Genomic DNA, 7,766 nt, shown 5'->3' with positions numbered 1-7,766 from the left:
TAATTTCAGTTGTCTGGTGCCTTAATTTATCATCGTTATCATCATTAATACCTTCTTACGCCTCCTTAACTAAACTGCTGGCGAAAACCGCCTCATAAAGCGCGATAGTTACACTGCTCGCAGTGTTGCAACCCCACCAGCCGTCATCACCGGTCTTTATTCCATAGGTGGCTGGACCACTTCGATATTACTGTACTAGTAAAATGAGCTAGGACGTCATCTGCCCTTAGTTGCAACTTAATTGGTACGTTTGCGTGGGTTCTTAGCTCACCGCGATGAAATTTAGTCGCACCTTGTGCCCGGCTCCACATGCTTTCAATCGTCCTAATTAGAGTATACAAGTTTAACCGCGGGTTGCCTATTGCCTTTGTATTCGCCGACACCCCACTCCGTGTCTTCACCTTCATTGGCCAGTTGCGTGCTCCCCAGTTCATGCACTATACGTGATGTCAGGGGTTAAAAGTAGTTTCGTGATCTGCTACCATCGCCACGAGTGGCGCTGGATAACACTCCCAGAGCTTAGAAGACAATATGTTTGTACTAACTCAGTGAATAGAGATTTCAGTAGCTCAGAAAAGACCTTTATGGATAGCATTTCTAGATATTAAAGGAGCTTATGACAACGTAGACAGGGAATTGTTGTGGGATATTTTTCAATACGAAGGCATAGATGACGATTTCGTGGAGCTGCTGAGGGAGATATATCGAGACAACCAACTACAAGTGGCATGGGAAGGCCGAAAAGGAAATGAAATGGTGGGAATTCACCAAGGATTGAAGCAAGGATGCCCCCTGTCACCATTGTTGTTCACGCTTTACGTCAAGGGCATAGAAAGACGACTGGAAAACAGCGAATTAGGTTTTGATTTATCCTACATGCATAATGGACAAATGGTGCAACAGAAGGTCCCTGGACTGATATACGCAGACGACATTGTGCTACTAGCGGACAATAAAAAAGATTTACAGATACTTGTGAATATCTGTGGGAACGCAGCGACAAATCTAGGCCTTAAGTTTAGCACAGAGAAATCAGGGATTATGATCTTTATTGAACACACGAGTAACTTCGTGGTGTCAATTCAACAGCAAGTAATACCCATAGTGAAGCAATATAAGTACCTCGGCGTACACATAAACGATGGAAAGAATTACTCAGGCAACCACCAAGATAATCTGAAAATAAAGGGGAAGCGGAATGCAGCAATAATGAAACACAGAGCACTGTGGGGCCACAATGAGTATGAGGTGGTGCGTGGAATCTGGAAAGGAGTAATGGTGCCAGCACTAACATTCGCAAATGCCATTATATGCTTAAAATCGGATATATTGGCGGGTTTGGAAGTTAACCAAAGATCAGTAGGCCGGTTGGCTTTGGGAGCACACGGTAATACGACAAATGAGGCAGTGCATGGTGACATGGGTTGGTCCTCTTTTGAAGTCAGAGAAGCACAAAGCAAAATTAGTTTTGAAGAAAGGCTCAGGAACATGGATGAAAATAAATGGGCGGCTAAAGTGCACAAGTATCTCTACATGAAAAGCGTGGACACAGAATGGAGGAAGAGGTCAAGGAAGTTGGCAACCAAGTACAGGATAATCGAAACTGTAAATAGACAACCAGGGGTCATCAGAAAAAAAGTGCGAGAAATAGAGACCGTGAATTGGATGCAAAGAATGGAAACTAAAAGGACAATGGAGATTTACAAGAATGAGAAGAAAGAAATTAGAAGGGAAAATCTGTACGATAACACAAAGGGCAGTGCCTTGCTATTTGAGGCTCGAGCCGGTTGCCTAAGGACGAAAACATATCGGAACAAATATTCGGAACTAGATGAGACATGTGTATGCTGCAGTAAAGATCCAGAGACCACTCAGCACATCCTAATGGAATGCGACGGGATCCACCCAGCGAGAACCGTAGGTAACGTGCAACTCCCAGAAGCGCTTGGGTTTAAAGTGGAAGGAAACATAAACCGATCAGCCGTAGAGATCAGCAAGAGACGATTAGAGTACTGGTGGAAAAAAAGCAGGGAAAAGATGGATACGACCTGATCTCTTAAAATCATAGGCAGCGGTCAAGGTAAATTTTTGAAAAAGAAAAATAATGAGAGGTATACAAAAATGCTAGATAAATAACATGTATAGTATACCTGATTAAATCAAGCAGGCTAGGTGACTATTTGTCGCCACCCCGTTTCAAAGGGGATGCCAATAAATCATCATCATCATCATTATCATCATCATCATCATCAGAGCAAATGTTGTACGCATGCAGAAATCCCCATGCAACTTCACAGGAACATTGCCGCCGCTGTAGCTGAACTGGTGATGTATACCACACGCGTAATGCGGATGATGAAGGTTCGACTCCCACCTATGGCAAGATATATTTCCGCCTACTTACATTTACTTGTAATTCCAGCATTACAAAGAAAGGTAACGATTAATTTCCAGTGTGGTTACTGTGGCTTCAATGAGTGTTTGTTTATATGCTTGTTACTATAAAAATATGCAGCCTGACTAACCCCTTCATTCCTCTGGCTCTTCACCTAAGTTTCAGCAAAAATTATATTCTCACTATGTGTCCTTATAAGAACTATTTTGTATTGCTTCGATTACCCAAACTAACTCTGTAGCTCTGTAGTATTCTCGGCATCTGTTCGGCTTTGGGTTTGCGAAAGCCAATAAGTAACTATTAACAGTATGCACTGTTTATAAATTGTATCCTCATTGGCTCACAGCTCGATGTTGGGAACAAGAAGCGCTTGCCAAATTAGTTCCAAGCCATTTTTGTTCTCATGGGAATTACCTTTCGTTATCAGTAACAGTCTACAGATATACTTGGTCTAAAGATATACTTGGTCTAGATAAATGAACAGTGCATCCGACAGTTGACTATCAATCGTGAACTTTGGTAATCAAACAAACCACTAGCGTCCCACTGGCTATCGCTATTGGCAAGTTCGCGAGCATCCACATGTTAGAAGGTGCTCTTAAGAGGAGTAAGCAATGAGGACTTAAGCATTTTTTTACGTCTAACGATGTCCGAACGGGAAAAAAAGAGAGTGCTTGTCACTGTAGGTTATAGATGAAGGTGTCCTTGTAGAAGTAGTCCTTTCCTCATTGCGCTTACAGGGTTCATATATTTGTAAAGCAACTTTATAACTCAACACGTCCCCTCGGTGTCAAACACGAGCCTCAAAAGTTAAAACGCTGAGGAACTGCATTTCTTAAGAGCCTTCTTTATTTCGTTTGATTTGTTATTTAGTGACATCGAAAGACGTGAGAGCAAAATTGCGTTCAAGTATTGCGGATTTATAGCATTATTTGCCTCTCAATTTTTTTTAAGAGCACTGCATTTTTCTTTCTCTCTTTTTTTTGCCAGCGCGTCACGCAGAGGGACAAGTCGAGCTTCAGCACACGCGTAGGTCTCTGGCCAGCGGAAGTCGTCGATCGCGTGACGCCCACACGCCGGGTCATCTCTCGAAGCGCCATCTGTCGCGAGAAAGATTAGCGCCGACACGACAGCGCACAAAGCCATTTCGGGCGCTTCACAAAAGAACAGTCCAATCACAATGCATTCATTCTGCATACACCGCGCACAACACGCGCATGCGCACGTCTATAGTGCGAGCGACGAAAGACCAATGCATCGAAAAAAAGAAATGCATAAAAGCAGACGCGAGCGATACCATGGCGCACCTGAGCGTTTTTATGCTTAAAGCGACACCTTCGTATGTAAATGAGCATCCCGCGCAGCTGTCGCGATCACACTTCAATTTTCTCCTCGCCTACCCCCCCCCCCTCCCTCCCCCAAACCCACCTACGCAAATGTTCCACGCAAGGTACTAATGGAAATTCCGCCTTTTGCATGATTAGCCTACGATGCGTATAAAGCAACCGTAGCGGCAACCACGATGACACAGCACGAAGCACGCGAGCAGCGGTCGTTTGAACAACTTTTACGAACCCCGCTGTATACCGTGAAAGCACTCTTGCACGAATAAAGCTGGTAGAGTAGGTTCTTTGTCGCCTAAAGCGTTCGTCGCCTGCCGCTTTTCATGCGCACGGGCGACACGATGGCGCTCTTGTCTCGTACGCACTAAAGCCCCTATATTTATAAAAGTAGCGCCATCCACTTCCCTCCTCCTCCGTTCCACTATCGCGCTCGGCGCAACCAGCGCGATCGAGGCGCGATATCGACAGTGGCGCCGCCTGCGTCGGGCCTGCCGTGGCAGACGACAGCTAACGCGCTACCAGAGGAAATCCGAGGAAAACTTCGATCGCGCCCTGCGGAGACGTTTTTGAGGCGCGATTTTGCTTCGTCAGTCAGTAACTGGTCTTAATAATGCCGTTTTGGAAGTAGCAACGCGACGATGCGAGACGGCGCAAATATCATGTGTGCAGCAAGCGTTTGCGCACGCCGGATGGTAAACAAAAAAAGCCTTTTGCCCTCGCCTTGTCGGTTGCGGCAACTTAAGGCGCAGCAGCATGCCATCACAACGAAGTTCTTGTCCCTAACACGTTTGATCCGTTTGTGCGTACAGCACTTTCGTCGCACAGGCCCGAGAATGGCAGTGGGAGCGCGCTGGAAAGAAAAAAATATACAAAAGCGCGACGTGAACTTCCACGTGACACGGATTGGCCAATGGGGGAGCGGAGGAGGCTGGGGTGACAGGAGGCGGCTAAGAGAGGGCGAGGAGGAAGCGCCGGGATGAGCGCGGTGGCGGCAAGATCTAAGAATGGCGCTACTTTTATAAATATAGGGGCTTTAGTACGCACGCCGCGAATTACCGCTGCTTCGATCTTTTCTCTCCTACTTTTTTTTTTTTTGCGCGGATTCATTGCATGCAAAGCATGCGTTGCCGACGATCTCTTTCGGTCCCCGCACGATCTGAACGTGGATAGTGGAGGCGTGAAGAACGATTATTCGTTACATATTCGAGGCGAGTGGCATTGGTGGTTCAGGATGAGCACTTTTTTTTCACTCTCTCTCTTTCAATCGCAGGCCTTGTCTCGTCGAGCGTATAAGAAGAGTGGACGCGTTGCGGGTTGGTTTCTGCTGTGGTAATCTAGGTAAGCGTCTGATTCAACTTCTTTGAACTTTCTTTCTTAGTTATTTCTTTTTTTTCTATCTTATGTTCTTTATTTTTATTTTCTGCTTTGGCATCCCGTTCGCAAGAGGTTCGTAAGAGTCAAGACGTTGTTATGGGAACTTCGATTGACGGGAGGCTAACTTAGTGAAGTGCGCATGCCAATATCATATCCAGCAGAAAACAACGACGTAAAAACATAACAAGAGCAGTGAAGACAGAACAAAAAAAAAAAGATTACTAAACGAACAATGGTGGGTCAATTCTTTAAATAAATAAGAAAAAAGTTGCAGTGGCTTAGCTCAGCTATGCCTGGATATACGTAGCGTTAGCAAAGGTTCAGCTGATTATTCTTAGCTTTCCTGGTTGTCTATATTGTCAAGGATTAGCTTGATTGTCATGCTTACTGCTGCTCCAATGACACACACGCGGTGCACGTATTATGTGGCACATGTATATAGCCTTCTTCTGTTCATTCCTCCTACGCTCAACCGCTAATTGCCAGGCAACTACTTCGGGATCCGATGAGTCAAGCTTCTCCGTTCGTCTGCGCTGTTGAGCAGCATTTGCGCTCTCCTTCTTCATGGCTATACCACACTGGCAAACGCCAGTCAGAAGCGCAGAGGCTCCAGCGCAGTGTCAGACGGCGACTGCACAGCGAGCGCGCGCCGGCGCCAGTGCGTCTACCACGGCTACGACGTCACTCCTCTGGAATGCGCAGACCGGCGCCGGTGAGCCGCGCGCGGCGGCGGCGGAGTGCGCGAGAGGTGCCGGCTCCCGTGGCTCCGGTGCGCAAGCCGTGTGACATCACTGATCCTTGCGCATGCGCAGCACGGCTCTTGATGTGCCGCGCGAAACGGGCTTGGCTAGGCCAGTGTAGCTAACGCTACAAAACTGGAGGAAAATAACGACATTTGCTGACATACAAGACAACAAACGTTCCCCTCGCCTCTGATAATTCTTACAGACTCTTTGTTGTGTCATTCCAAAGTTCCTTAAGAGGTGTATGCTTGTGTCTGCGTGCGCGAACGAGCTTGTGTGAACGTTTTCATTGATGCTACACCTTGCTTTTTTTTTTTTTTTTTTTGCTATTTATCCTTCGTTCATGCAGCAGACTTGTTTCTTGTCGTTCCTCGTATTGCTTTTTCCTTCTTTCTAAAGCATTGTCTCGCGTCTGTTTAGCTTCTTGTTTTAGCTTTATGACTGCCATGGCTACTAGGATTCTCGGAGTTGCGTTTATCAGATATACCTATTCCAGTCATCCGTGAGAGCAAGCTGAAGCGAGCGATTAAAATTACCTTCTTTTATTGCCAAGACACTGTGAAAACAAATGAGCCGACGTTATGAGCTCTCGACATTTACTCACCGGTGCAGTGTCCAGCGTGTCCGAGAGATACCGGAGTCTTCGACCGACGACCTTTGCTCCACTTCGACAGGGGGTCGCACCGCAGTGCGTCTGCTCGGTCTGTGTCGAGCAATGGTCTACGCCTGGACACGATGTCACCACGTCGGGCAGGGGCATAGGAGGGGCCGACAAGCCTGGGTTTGGAGACATGTTGCACGTTGCATGCCTGATGCTCAGTATTTAACGCGCGGCACTGCTGAGCTTGTGGTGGCAGGTTATTTCGATTACGGCGGCATTTTGATACTGGCGAAATGCCAAAAACAAACTTATAATTACATTTCAAAGCACGTTAAAGAACCTCAGGCACTCAAAATCTGATATAGCGTAAGAAAGCAAATCGCATAAATAAATCACACTCCAGAAAACTTCAAGCGTCGCATTTCCGAAAAATAGCTGCGAAAGATAAGCGACGAAAAGTTAAAATTCCTTAACACCTAAGCAAGTAGCTACCCTCGGCCTCAAAAGTCTTGGCACTCACGACAGACCAAGAGTGGACGAAGGTAATGTAAAAAATTGACAGTTTTCATTAACAGTGCATCACCCTGGAGTCGTCTCGACGTCTGTGAAGAAAAAAGTTCTGATGGAGCATGCCCAACACTGCTATTCTGCGTGCGTTTACGTACTCGCCCGAGTTCATCGCAAGAAGCGTTTTCCAATTCTCTATTCATAAGGCTGAAAGCAATCCCCAAGCCGGCCAGCGCCTCAACGCGCAAAAGTTTTCAAGACAGTTCAGCGTTACCAGTTGCAGGGATTTCTGCGACGAGTGTAAGCCATGTTGTCGGAGAGATGCACGCAATTATACACGCATCAGCGAATAGCATGTTCCACTCAGCAGGCAATGAATATTTCATACTCGCTCCTTGCAGCCTTACTTCCAGTGGTGGCCATAAATTTTAGTCGACGCAGCTTTGAGCATCTGTCACTCGCAAAACTAAATTAGCGCCACGGGCGACGCATTCGTACACCGGTGCGTGTTCAAAAAGAGCCGAAACGGCACCACAAACAAGTTTTCTTCCATGCGTGGGTACTATTATTTATTAACAACGGAACCGCTCGTCGCGTTGTGGGCCAGCATGTGTTCCTGGACGACACGCGATTGCAGATCACGCTAGTTATTACGTAGGCGCCGTGCCCAGGTGCTCAATTATAAAGAAACACCACGCAGGAGTCGATGTCACCGGCTGTTTGTCACCGAATTAAAACCGCGAAAAGAGGCACGGGAAAATGCCCTTGCATGATTGATAGCGACAAGAGATCTCGTCTCTCGC

This window comes from Dermacentor silvarum, chromosome 7, assembly GCF_013339745.2.
Source record: "Dermacentor silvarum isolate Dsil-2018 chromosome 7, BIME_Dsil_1.4, whole genome shotgun sequence".
NCBI lineage: Eukaryota > Metazoa > Arthropoda > Arachnida > Ixodida > Ixodidae > Dermacentor > Dermacentor silvarum.
This window is presented reverse-complemented; position numbering follows the sequence as displayed.